This window comes from Meles meles, chromosome 2, assembly GCF_922984935.1.
Source record: "Meles meles chromosome 2, mMelMel3.1 paternal haplotype, whole genome shotgun sequence".
NCBI lineage: Eukaryota > Metazoa > Chordata > Mammalia > Carnivora > Mustelidae > Meles > Meles meles.
The window spans coordinates 196955273-196969173 of record NC_060067.1 but is presented as its reverse complement, the minus strand read 5'-3'; the positions used below and the strand labels follow the sequence as shown (position 1 = coordinate 196969173).

Sequence of the window (13901 nt, the reverse complement as noted above, 5' to 3'; positions counted from 1 at the left end):
GTGTTGTTGAGATTTGTGTAGAAGGACCCACCTGCATAATAAGATTTTTTGGAATATGGCCAGTAATGTAGGCATGTATTGATGAACTAAACGTGGTTTTGATACTGACCACATAAATTTATCAAATCCATTTAAAATATTAATTTTGAAGAAATGTCTATAAAATGTTTTTGTCAAAAGTCTGTCATTTTCAACTATATTCCTCTAAATAAATATTTCAGGAAGCTTTTTGAGTGGGAAACAAGTCTCTGAATCCCATTTTTGGTAAAGCATCACAATAATACAACGATGAAGTTCTGTAGATGCCATCATAAGCAACTATTTATGAAAAGAAACAGGGATCTAATAAAAGTGAAAAGAAATATGGAAAATCCCATATATTTGTGTTTTAAACAATAGAGTTGACCTTGTGACAAAGTCAGCATTGAGAAGCCTACTTATTTGCAGATGGGTGTACCTATTCTCAGTGACCCAAGACTCTTCCTAAATTTAGCCCAACTGTTATCTCAAGAGATAGGTAGAAGACCTCAAGTTCAAGTTCAGTTAAGGAGACTCCTTTTGTGGATTTAAAAGACACTGGAAGTAGTTGTTTATTAATGAATGTCATAGGTATTTATGACGTCCAAGCCCTGTATCCATTGAAATTTCTGAAGACTTACTCAAGAATTTCGATGGGTCTTAGAGAAGCAGATATAGGAAAATAGAACACTGAAGCTTTATATTGGAATTGGATTTTAATATAAAGCTTCAGTGTTCTATTTTCCTGGGGGGAGGGGGGTCAGGAGAGGGTGGTGGGGTTATGGACATTGGGGGTGGGGGCTGTGTGCTGTGGTGAGTGCTGCGAAGTGTGTAAACCTGGCGATTCACAGACCTGTACCACTGGGGCTAAAAATATATGTTTAGAAAAAAATAAAATAAATAATAAAAAAGGAAAAAAAAATGGATTTTTTGTATGATTTCATATTTAAAAGAAAGTTTGTTTATAGTTTACTTCTAGATATTCCCAAAGGTTATAATGTTTTATTTATTACGAAGGTAAAATACCCATCTTCATATTTCACACATTATCAAAATGATTGTACTTAAACAGAAGTTCTTCTTACATTTCTCATGATTTATTACTACTTATGTTTACACAGCTGAAAACATATTTTTTTTTTGGTTCAGGAATAAAAATAAATTAATTAACTACAATAAAATACCAACAACTAAAATTAATTCTTAAAGGCCTTTAGCTCAAAAGAAAAAAAAAGGCCTTATCTCAAAATATTTCCCATTTCATTTCAAGCACAGAAAAGTTGTTTTTTTTTTTAAAGATTTTATTTATTTATTTGACAGAGAGAAATCACAAGAGAGGCAGGTAGAGAGAAGCAGCTCTCTCCGCTGAGCAGAGAGCCTGATGTGGGACTCGATCCCAGGACCCTGAGATCATGACCTGAGCTGAAGACAGGGGCCTAACCCACTGAGCCACCCAGGCGCCCACAGAAAAGTATTTTAACTCACAAAAACGTAGTTCTTGAACATTCTGCCTTCTGCCCTTGTTTCAGTTTATCCAAAGTCCCATAACCTTGACAATTTAGATTTGTCATGTGAGGCTGGAAATTTATGTTCTTTCATATGCCTTTTTAAAATCTTTTAAAATGACCAGTCATGTCAAATTGTTCCCCATAATGTGTAGATTTCTACTCTTATCAGAATTGCAATTTACCACCGCTTTATTATTTATTATTTATCTTTTACTTTCTTCCAGAAAGGGTACTCATAAGAAGGGTTTAACTTATGGATTGTTTTCATTTGGTATGCATTACTTCATGCATTTATTTATTGCTATCTCTACTAAATTGTATTTTTGTAACTTTTGCTTCATTAGTTCTTTGCTTTAGAAATGAAGGAAGCATGTTTAAGCAAAATAATTTTTCTGAGCTACCATAGAAAGAATATTTAAAATGTTAAAGCATTTCATTGAGCCATTCGTAGGTGTTCTCTATTGTATTTTTTCGAAGATTTTATTTATTTATTCTAGAGATAGAGAGGAATGAGTGGGATAAGCCGACTCCACACTGAGCACAAAGCCTGATGTGGGTGGGGCTTGATCCCAGGACCCCAAGACCATGACGGGAGCTGAAAACATGAGTCAGACACCCAACTGACTGAGCCACCCAGGCACCCATCTATTGTATATTTTAACTCAAATGAAACACAGAGTAAAATATAGTATCTTTGTCTTCTTGATCATAATTTCAGATGATACACATAGATAAAGTTTTAATTTTAACTGACAATTAAGCAAATATTTAACTGACAAATAATCTAAATTTGGTTACATTTTGTTCCTCTTTCTCTTCCTCTATCCTGCCACTGGCCCTCAAACCCTCCCTCCTCCCCACCAGATTGGGTAGTAAGAAGGTAAACTTCTCAATAAAACTTATTTCAAAAAAGAGAATCTTTACAATACAATTGCAGATGGTAAAAAAGTTTATTCTGCTCATAGATGTCGAGCATATGTTTCCTTTTTTAAAAATAACTTTGCAGATAGACCTGAAATCTGGCTATCTTTATAGGTTATCTCACCAACTGCTGCTAAATTTCAAGCTAACATGAACTTTATAATAGTTGGTTTTAAACTGCAATTTTTACCTTATAAACAAAGGATAAGAAAAAGTTCTTATTATTGAGGAAGCAATTAACAGATTTATGTTTAAAATTGATCAGTATAGAAATGGAGAAAAACTGTATACACACGTAAAACTAGGGAAATCTGACTAAGAAAAGTGGATTATATCAATGTCAATATCTGGTGTAAGTTTTGCAAGATGTTACCATTGGGTGAAATCAAGCAGAGTGTACACATACCTCTCTGTACTATTTTCTTCTTTTTTTTCATTGATTTTATTTATTTACTTGAGAGAAAGAAAGAGCATGTGTGTGCACAAGTCTGGGGGGGCGGGGAGCAGAAGGAGAGGGAGGGCTCAGTCCAGGGACCCTGGGATCATGACCTGAGCTGAAGGCAGACACCAAACTGACTGAGCCACCCAGGCTCCCCTCCATGGATTATTTCTTAAAACTGCATGTGAATCTACAACTGTCTTAAAATTTCAGTAAAAAAAAAAAAGTGATTAGTAATTTTCAAGAGCCAGATGGTGACTACGTTAGCCTTTTTATGGGGGCATGATGGGGCAACTGCTCAAATTCATTACAGTGTGAAAAGCAGTCAAACGTAAACAAGTGGGTGTGACGGTGTTCTTTTGAAACTTTATTTAGAAAAGGCAGACTTGCAGTTTGCAGCCTTCTGGTTCAAAAAAAGACAGGAGCTTTTAATATTTTATATGCTACTCCTTTCCAAAAAAAATGGTAACAAAAGTAAATCATATATTTATAATGCTTTCATTTGCAGTGTATCTCTGTCTTCATGATTTCCTTAATTTACATAAATATTTATACATACAGTAGACATACACACATTTATTTTAAATATTCTATAAAGCACTTCTTGAGTACCATGTTTCTGCATTTTGGGAAGTCAAAATGAGTTAAAGTTGTTTTACATAGGAAAAAAAAAAGTTGTTTGACCTAGAAAAGTAAGAAATCCTTTTTAGGCAGAGCAACTGTATTAAAGGAAGTTCTAACATAGAATTTCTATCCTAAAATTCTCATCTGTAATGTAGTAATCAGTTCAGGAGTAAGAGTCGAAGTTGAAAAATAGCCACTTTCTGTGCTTCCCTTTCTTTTTATCCCTTATGTCCAAGGATTGAACATCTTCTGCAAGAGTTCAGGCTCAGTTCAATTACTTTCATTTCCAGGGTTTGATAAAGCATTACCACAAGTGGAGTCTAACTTCAAGTAAGAGTGCACTCAGGCTTATGTTTCAGACAATTTCAAAGAAAATCCACTCTACAGGATTTCAGTATTTATTCCGTAGACTTTTTTGTTAACTTTTTCTTTCCCTCCACCCTGCCACGTCATGAGTATCGTTTTCAAAAATCACCTTCAGTTTCCACTGATTCCGGTTGCTTTCTTCCCATATGATTCTTTTTCCTTCCACCTCCTTATGTCTTTTTAATGCAAGTCGCTTCTGTGGAACAACACCTTGAAGGTGGGGTATAAAAGAGAAGAATATGCTTTACAGAGACATAAGTATTAAGTTTTCCTCCGCACCATGGAGAGTTATAAAGACTTTGAAATTTCAAAGAAGATGGAATAGAAACACTACGAGGCACTGGTGAGAAAAAAATGTTAATGCCCACAATTTAGCAGAAATATAAAGCCGTTCTGGGTAGATTTCCAGAATGATTAGAGTGGTGAGAGCCAACTAGGGTTAACATGATGAGATTGCACGATTCTGAGTGATTGCAAAAGGTGAAAGACATTTCTGAGAAGGTTTTGAAAATCCCGTGCACAGCCCTCTGTTTTACCCTATCCTTCATTTAATCTGTTGCTAACGTAATCAGTTTACTCTTCCTCTTCATTATCTCCCCGAATGTGGGCCTACATTTTTATCCCCATTGAGGGCTTTGGTGTAGTTACTCTGTGCAATACTGCAACTGTCTACTCCCCTTCCTCACTCAGCACTCATGCACACACAACACACACACAAACCCACTCACTCGCTCATCCCCACGCTGCTACCAGAATGACATAGCACGCACCCCGGACCTTGTCATGCATTTGCTTAAAACCATTCAGCAGCTCTGTGTTGCTCGTACAGTACGTGTGTGAATTCTATACCCAAAAGGCAAGCCAAAACAGGTCAAAAATCTTTTTCCTTCCAGCATTTCCAACGTCATTTACTAAGTCGTTTGCCCTTCCTCTGCACTATCCCAGCATCTGCCCACACCCTTTATGGGTCAGTCAGTCTGAACCATGGCTTGATTGTGCCGCGTGCCATCTTCTTGCTTTTGCTTCTTTCCCAGCTGCCCTGAAGCCTTCTCTGCCCAAAATACGCATTCCTCGGGACAACTCAAGCATTATTTTAATCAGGAAAGCCTTGTGTGAATCTTTCAGATTTGAACATATTTCATCTCTTAGATTATTTGCCAGATAATATTTGATCTCTTTGTATGTTTATACCCAAGAGTGAGAGGACAATATGGTATAATAGAAAAAAAGATTGAGAATCAGATGCAGTGGGAGTGCCGGAAGGGCAGGAAAGAATCTGTTTAACTCAACTTTGAATTGCTAGCACTCGGCAGGTACGTAAAATACTGCAGGTATCCAGTGTATATGTCTTGTATGAATTATTGAATGAATCAATCAATCAATCAATAAAGGAGATAATTTGTGTCTTACTCATTGGGATTAGTTGGAATATCAGCCCGGGAGGCATCTCTAAAGATATTGAGGATTTAAAGGAAGACCCCTTTCTGTGGTATTTCTGTAGTGAAGGGATGAATATCTAAAAGGAATTTCTAACCATTCAGTAGGTTCCTAGGAAACTGTGACAGTTCATTTCAGAAACAGCAGTGGAGTCCTCATCAAGATGGTCAACTACCTTAACAGCATAATTAACGAATCTGGAAGAAAAAAATACTATAGGGGCGCCTGGAGGGCTCAGTGGGTTAAGGCTTCTGCCTTCAGCTCGGGTCGTGATCTTAGGGTCCTGGGATAGAGCCCCGCATCGGGCTCTCTGCTCAGCGGGGAGCCTGCTTCCCCTCCCCCTCTGCCTGCCTCTCTGCCTACTTGTGATCTCTCTCTGTCAAATAAATAAATAAAATTTTAAAAAATATCATATAAGTTGGGAGAATATACTCTGTTTTAAACACTAACAGCTATGATTATCATGCACATAAGTAACACAACTCTTTTTTTTCCAGTTTCGGCTATCCTTACAATTCCTCAAAGATTCAGCAACCTATAAGGTATCTTAACAAATTATCCTAATATGGAAACATTTCAAAACCATTATCAACATGGCTGAAACCTAATTTCTTTTAAACTGATACATCCCTCATGCTGTGGCAGTTGTCCAGTAAATATGTATGGAATGAGCAAATGAACCATTACCAAATGAGTCTATTCCACTCCCACAATTAAAAAGATAGTCATCACTTTACAGCCAGATACTGTCCCAAGATCCCTGGACCCTCGACAGGCACCCAGGTTAATCTTCCTTCCACTTCTTTTCTCATAATAAATCCCTTGCAGCGGGCCTCTGCATAGCATTACCAGATCAAATAAAAATTCTCCTGCTTGGATTTTAAAGTCATCAGCTGGTCCCACTGTTGGTCTACCCAGAACTCTCTCTTCAGTTGCTTTCCAAACCAGTATCATTGCTTACCTCTTGGTCTTATGGCCCCATTGACTTACCTATATCTTTGCTTCTCCTTTTGGTGTATCGAAGGTGTAGCCTACGCTTAAAGCCTTCCAAATTAAGCCCAGCACAAAGCAAAGGCTTCCTGAATTGCTTTCCTCATATAATTTGAATTTTTAAAATTATTTTTTTGTGCTTGCCTGAGATGTATGGTCTAGTTGCTCCAAAGAGCATAAGCTCCATCAGACCTATCAACCTGTCTTCTCCTTCTGTATTCCACAGGTCTTGAACACTATTGGGGAAATAAAATTTGAACTTGTGGTTTGGCAGCAGTGAACCATTGCTGATTCAAGAAGAATTCGTTTTATGAAAACGAAGTTGTCTGTTGTAGGCAGGATAGACACGTGGAGAGAGTCAACAGACAAAGATGTCAATGTACAATTTTTTACAGGGCTTATACTGAGTCAGCAGACAAGGGTTTTTATTTAATAAATGAGGGGTAGAGAGGGAGAGATGATAGGGGTCCAGATAAGTGAGGCAATGGGAATCCAGTGGAGGGTACATATAATCAAGGTACATTTTTATAATCAGCTAACAACAGATTTGTTGATGCTTGAATACAGAGGATCAAAGAGGGTAATAAGTCAAAAATGTCACCGAACTTTCGAGTACAAAGTAATGATTTCAGTGGAAAAGTGAAAATGGTTGAGAAAGGGGTGATGGGTTGGGCAGGGATATGGAAGGAGTGGGATGACTTTAGTTTGGGCAGATTGGCAATTGGAGAGGACAAAATATGAGTCCTTTAAGGCGTGTTAAGGTATGAATGATGGCATTGTGTTGGCCTACAGTGGCTTTTTAAAGTCGTGTCCACAGATTTGAAAATTTCTCCCCGCCTCCCGCCCCGCCACCATATAGATGTGCTATCTACATTAGTCTTCAGGGATCACACTTTACAGTGATTTTTTTTTTTAATCACATTGGTTTATTCTGAAGCAAAGTTGTTAAGGAAGTCTGGTATAGACAAAGTTAATTGAAACACTCATACTAGTATAATTTTGTTGTAATTCTCATTTCAAATTTAATGGATCGGTGCTTGTTAGAAAAGAGGAGACACACTAGGAACTAATTTACCTGTAAGAAGGCAGAGGAGCAGAGGCTGAAATCCTAGTTCTTTGAAGAAAATTACAGGATGGGGTTTGTTTTGCTATTTGCTGTTTTCCTCCCTTTGAATAGGATATAACTATGCTTGAGGACCATTAGAGGACAGAAATCAAATCTTAATCGGTCTTGATGATTTTTTTTTCTGTTTAAAAGAAAAGTTCAAATTCACTTTAAAGCCTAGGGAGTTTAATTAAAGTAAGTAGAGACAAAAGTACTCTATTGAGAGCTGTCATTTCTCTTAGTACGACACTATTAATAATGTAGCGTAATGCTATTTTGGAAATTTGGTTCTTTCCTTGTCTTTTGTCTTGTTCTGACTCTTTTCTGTATTCTAAATGAAAGGGAATAAAGCACTTAAAGGAAGGTACTTAACTAAGTTCACCGTCTCCTCCTGTACCACATTATCTCTGACCTCAGCTGTAATTCTTTGAAGAAATAACCCTTGCAAACACTGATTTTGTTTTGTTTTGTTTTGTTTTACTTTCCCTTCCTCTTTTGTTGTGAGCCTCTTTTACCAACAACAGGTACGGGGTTCTTCACAAAGAATTTTTTCCCCCCAATTAGGATGAAAACGAGATCATTTTGTGACCGTTTCACTGTGAGTGTAACTTCCCTATTTGATAGCTCCATTAGCTCAACCCGGTTCTGAAAGTTCGTATTTCTGACTTGCCTTGAAATCAGAATGTGTTTTCATTATGCTAGGGCTTTGTGAGCTCCAGGCCGGAATGAAGGCATGGCAGACATCACAGCCTCATCTGGGGACTTACCTGCCTCACGACTTTGCGATAGGGCAAAATGTTTACCGCTTCAACCCGATGGCTTCGCTTTGATTGCTTTGATTGCTGATTACGTGTGGCACGGTTTTGAATCTAAAGTGTTTCGGGGGTCGCTTTTCGTTTTGGGGTGCATGGTGATGTGTTACCCCTAACTTGGACTTCATGATCTCTGTTGTTTGAAAGTTAGTTAGCATTCTTTGTTCGACTACCTTCTCATTTGCGTATGTGTTTCCGTGCATCCGCCTTATCACTTGATTTTGGCGAAGATCTTTTGATCATATGATCGTTTTAAGGTGCGCTACATCTAATTGCATTGGCTTGCAGAAAGCCGATCATTAAATATAAATTGTGCCTTTATTCTCATACTCTGTTTTTATAATGTATGTAAGGTAAAAACCATTAGAGTTACTCAGTATTTTAACATGATAGGTTAAGAGGTAAGAAATTATAAGGGAAGCAGATATTGTGTTGTTTAATCTAAGAAACTGACCCTAGTTTGATGTCCTCACTACAATATAAACCGTGGCAGTATATAATGAAGACAAGGAGTTAAGGAGTTAACAGTTCTTTATAAACCAGAAGGCCATTAACTTTTAATAATGCTGTCTCAAATATTTGTCTGTAAATTGTGGTGATAATCAAAGATGAGCCTATGGGATTGTGCTTTGTAGTACTGTTTGATTTGATAACTCTGGTAATCCCTTAAGCACGTTAGGAAAAATATTTCATGCTTACATTAGCGACTATTGTGAGTTTGTAAGATAACCTCCCAACCCCAAAATGTATTATAAGGACAAGAAGAAAAGCAATTATATCTCAGATTTTGTGGTGTGATTTTTTTTTTGAATAAGTACTTTTAGAAAAAAATTTTTTAACTTAATATATCTTTGTTTCTCACTGTCAGAAAGAAATGAACTGGCTTCAGAAAAATTTAAAAATGAGACAGAATGCTGTCTACATCTGAAAGATGTTGAACTCTTTATGAAACTGGAAAATAACATCCAAATTATTTTTTATCTGCATTCCCCGTTTAAAAGGCTGTGCACTTTCCCTGTACTAAAACAAGGCTTTCGCTATCACTGCTGGAATGTGGTCTCCAGCTCTGCCTTAACTAGATGGCACTCCAACCCCGGACTCAAAATAAAGCAAGTATTTCTTCATTTAAAGTTGAATTTCTAGAAAGTTGAAATAAAATAAAACTGAATTTCTACAGTACTTTTTTTTTTAATGGCAGCACAATTGATATGTAACAATATGTAAGTTTCAGGGGTTCAACATTCCAATTCAATAGCTGTCTGCCCTACAAAGTGGTCACCATTTAAAAGCCTAGTTATCCTTCTCTACCGTAGAGTTGATCCCCTTCATCCATTTCACTTATCCTTTTCCTTTTTCCCCACCTGTAACCCCAATCTTTTCTCTATATCTACAGGGTTTTGTTTTGTTTGTTCATTTTGGGTTTTTTGGATCACACATATAAGTGAAATCATACTGTATTTTTCTTTCTTTTTTTTAAAAAAGATTTTATTTATTAATTTGACAGACCGAGATCACAAGTAGGCAGAGAGGCAGTCAGAGAGAGAGGGGGAAGCAGGCTTCCTGCTGAGCAGAGAGTCCGATGTGGGGCTCCATCCCAGGACCCTGGGATCATGACCTGAGCTGAAGGCAAAGGCTTTAACCCACTGAGCCACCCAGGCGCCCCTGTATTTTTCTTTCTCCATCTGACTTACTTCACTTAGTGAAATACCTTCAAAGTCCATTGATATTGTTGTAAATGGCAAGAGTTTGTTCTTTTTTATGGCTGAGTAATATTCCATTCCATTCCATCTCTCTCTCTCTCTCTCACACACACACATACACACACACCCCACTTCTTCCTTATTCATTCATATTCTGATGGACATTTAGGTTGTTTCTAGTTCTTGGCTGGATCACATTGTAGTTTTTTTCGTGATTTTTTGAGGAAACTTCATACTGTTTTCCACAGTGTCTGTACCAATTTACATTGCCACCAGCAGTGTACAAGCGTTCCTATTCTCTATATCCTTGCTAACACTTGAGTATGTATTCTTTGGAAAAATGTTTATTTCCTCTGTCCCATTTTTTAAACAGGTTGTTTTGTTGTTATTCGGTGGCATGGATTTTGTGTGTATTTTGGAAATTAATGCCTTGTCAGATACATGATTTGCAAAAATCTCTCCTTCAGCAGGCTGCCTTTTCATTTTGATGGTGGTCTCTTTCACTGTGCAGAAGCTTTTTAGTTTGATGTATTCCCATTTATTTATTTTTGCTTTCCTTTCCCTTGCCTTTGGAGTCAGATCCACAAAATATTGCTAAGACCGATGTTGAGTGTTTTCCTTTAGGAATTCTGTGGTTTTGGGTCTTACAAGTCTTTAATCCATTTGAATTAATTTTTGTGTGTGGTGTAAGATAGTGGTCCATTTTCATTCTTTGTCATGTGGCTGTCCAGTTTTTTCAACACCATTATTGAAGAGGCTGTCCTATCTCCATTGTACGTTCTTGGCTCCTCTGTCATAAATTAATTGTTGATATATGTGTGGGTTTAATTTAGTTCCATTCCACAGATCTGTCTGTTTTTATACCAATACCATACTGTTTTGACTCATGGTATAGTTTAAAATCAGGGAACATAATGCCTCCAGTTCTGTTAGTCTCTCTCAAGATTGCTTTGGCTTTTCAGGATCTTTCATGGTTCCATAAAAATTTTAGAATTACTTGTTCTAGTTCTGTGAGAAATGCCATTAGAGTTTTGATGGGAATTGCTTTGAATCTGTAAATTGCTTTGGGTGTGATGGACATTTTAACAATATGAATTCTTCTAATCATGAGCATAGAATCTTTTCATTTATTTATGTCTTCAGTTTCTTTCATCAGTTTTTTTTTAGTTTTCAGTGTACAGGTCTTTCACCTATTAGTTATATAAATGCTACAGATTACTGTACGTTGATTTTGAGTCCTGCTAATTTACTGAATTTACTTATTGTAACTTTTTTTTTTTTTTTTTGGTGGCATCTTAAAGATTTTCCATATATAGTATCATGCCATTTGCAAATAATGACAGTTTTACTAATTCCTTTCCAATTTGGATGCCATTTTATTTCTTTTTCTTGCCTAATTATTGTGGCTAGGAGTTCCAATACTTTGTTGAATAAAAATGATGAGAGTGGGCGTCCTTATCTTGCTTCTGATCTTGGAGCGCTTTCTGGTTTTTACCATTAAGTATGGTGTTGAGTAGTATGAATAACTTTGAGTTTGTCATATGTAGCCTTTATTATATTGAAGTATATTCCCTCTATACCCAGTTGGTTGAGTTTTTATCATAAATGGATATTGAATTTCATCAAGACTTTCTGTGTCTAGTGAGGTGATCATATGGTTTTGATTATTTGTTTTGTTGATGGGCTATATCACATTAATTGACTTACAAATATGATGTTGAACCAACCCTCATTCCTAGAATAAATTCCACTTAATCATGGCACACAATCCTTTAATGTATTATTGAATGAAGTTTCCTAATATTTTGTTGAGAATTTTTATCTGTGTTTGTCAGTGATATTGGCCTGTAATTTTCTTCTTTAGTGGGGTCCTTATCTGGTTTTGTATCAGGGTGATGTTGGTTTCATAAAATGAATTTGGAAGTGTTCCCTCTTTTTTAATATTTTGGAAGAGTTTAGAAGGATAGGTATTAAATCTTCTTTGAATGTTTGGTAAAATTTACTGGTGAAGCCATTTGGTCCTGGACCTTTTGTTTGTCAGGAGGTTTTTGATTCCTAATTTAATCTCTTTACTAGTAATCAATCTCTTCAGATTTTCTGTTTCTTCATGACTCAGTCTTGGAAGATTGTATGTTTTTAAAATGTATTCATTTCTCCTAGGTTGTCTGATTTGTTGGTGTCTAATTATCTGTGGTATTCTCAAATGATCATTTCTATTTCTGTGGTTTCAGTTGTAACTTCTCTTTCATTTCTGACTTTATTAGAAAACTCTCTCTTTTTTTCTTGGTCTAAAGGCTTGTCAGTTTTGTTTATCTTTTCAAGGAACCAGGTCTTAGTTTCATTGATCTTTGTTATGTCCTTTTTTCTGTTGACTAGGGTTTTTGTTTGTTCTTTTCCTAGCTCTTTCATGTTTAAAGTTAAATTGAGATTTTTCTTATTTTTTGGGTTTTTTTTGTTTGTTTGTTTGTTTTTGAGGTAAGCCTGTATAACTTTGATCTTTCCTCTTAGAACCACTTTAGGTGCATCCCAAATTTTGGTAAGTTGTATATGTTTGTTATGTCTCTAGGTATTTGTTTATTTCTTATTTGATTTATTCATTTACTCATTGGTTATCTGATTTTTACATTTTTGTGATTTTTCCAGCTTTCTTCTTGTAATTGATTTCTAGTGTCATACCATTGTGGTTAAAGAAGAAGCTTGATAGGATTTCAGTCTTCTTGAATTTATTGAGCCTTGGTTTGTGGCCTAACGTGCTCTATCCTGGAGAATGTTCCATATGCACTGAGAACAATGTGCATTCTGCAGTTTGGGGATGGAACGTGTATATAGCTGAGAAGTACATCTGGTCTAATGTATTGTTTAAGGCCAATGTTTCCTTCGTCAGCAGTACTGTCTTAAAGCTAACATTTCATCTTCATTTTCTTCTTGACAACGTGTCTACATCAAAACTGACAAAAATAATTATCCCTGTATAAATTAGTACGGAAAGCTTCAGTCTTTTTCCCTGACCATTGCCAGAGTTCTTAATTTCTCAGAACTTTCTTTTCTTGCTTATGAAATAGGAATAATACCAACAGCCTATGGTGGCTCTGAGAGTAAATAAAATAATAATGTATGTGAGTACATAGCCCAATGAATTTCATAAACTTTAATGAGTATAAAATTTCTTCTGTAGATTTCTCCCTCCCATTGTGCCCCCCACTGTTGCATTTGGGTCTATAAAGTTACATTAAGCCTAGATTTTTTTAAAAACTCCCTTTTAGATTTATAACTCCCTTTTAGATTTATAACTTCTTTGTGAAATTACTGGGTAAAGCAATTTAGTTACGGTTAGCAAAAAAAAAAAAAAGTAGAGAAACATGTAGTTCCTTTTTCTTTGTTTTTCCTTGTTTCTTTTTTGTAGTGAAGAACATTTTCTTTTAGGCACACAGATTTGTGAATATCAGGGGTTAAAGGAATTGTTATAGACTGGATATGGATGTGTTGGAATGCTTTAGAAAATCGATTCTCGCTAATGGAGAGAATGTTTTTAAAGTGAACTATTGCCATTCCTTCTGTGAACCACATACGGCAGAAAAAATTCAAGTAAACATTGAAGGAGAGGCAAGCTCTTCCTTATAGAATTAATGAGAATTGCAGTGATCTGCCGTGGGGAATTAGAATTTGAAAAACCTCTTCCATGTGCGTTATTCCCTAATGTCTAGAACCAGATAAGTAGACTCTAATTTTAAATGTGCAATTATCCAAACAAGATGAATGTGCTGGGCAATGCTGGATAAGACTGTTGATCTTCATGTTAATATTTTTATTCTCCTTTATAACAGACATATAGTTGGCAAAAGCCACATGTCTGTGAGATCCCTGAAGACCACAACTAACTCAGGAGAAAGGTAGCCAGCTTTATCTTACATCAAAGACGGAGATATAGCCCGAGGGAGACACATCCCAGAATAAGCCCTTTATAATGTCCTTTATAATGTC

The 13901-nt window shown here is 36.3% G+C and overlaps 1 protein-coding gene across 4 annotated transcripts in view; it reads left to right on the top strand.

Moving 5' to 3' along the window:
• TENM3 (teneurin transmembrane protein 3) overlaps window positions 1-13901 on the top strand; it is a 598389-nt gene that overhangs the window by 383544 nt on the left and 200944 nt on the right. The window lies entirely within an intron of this gene.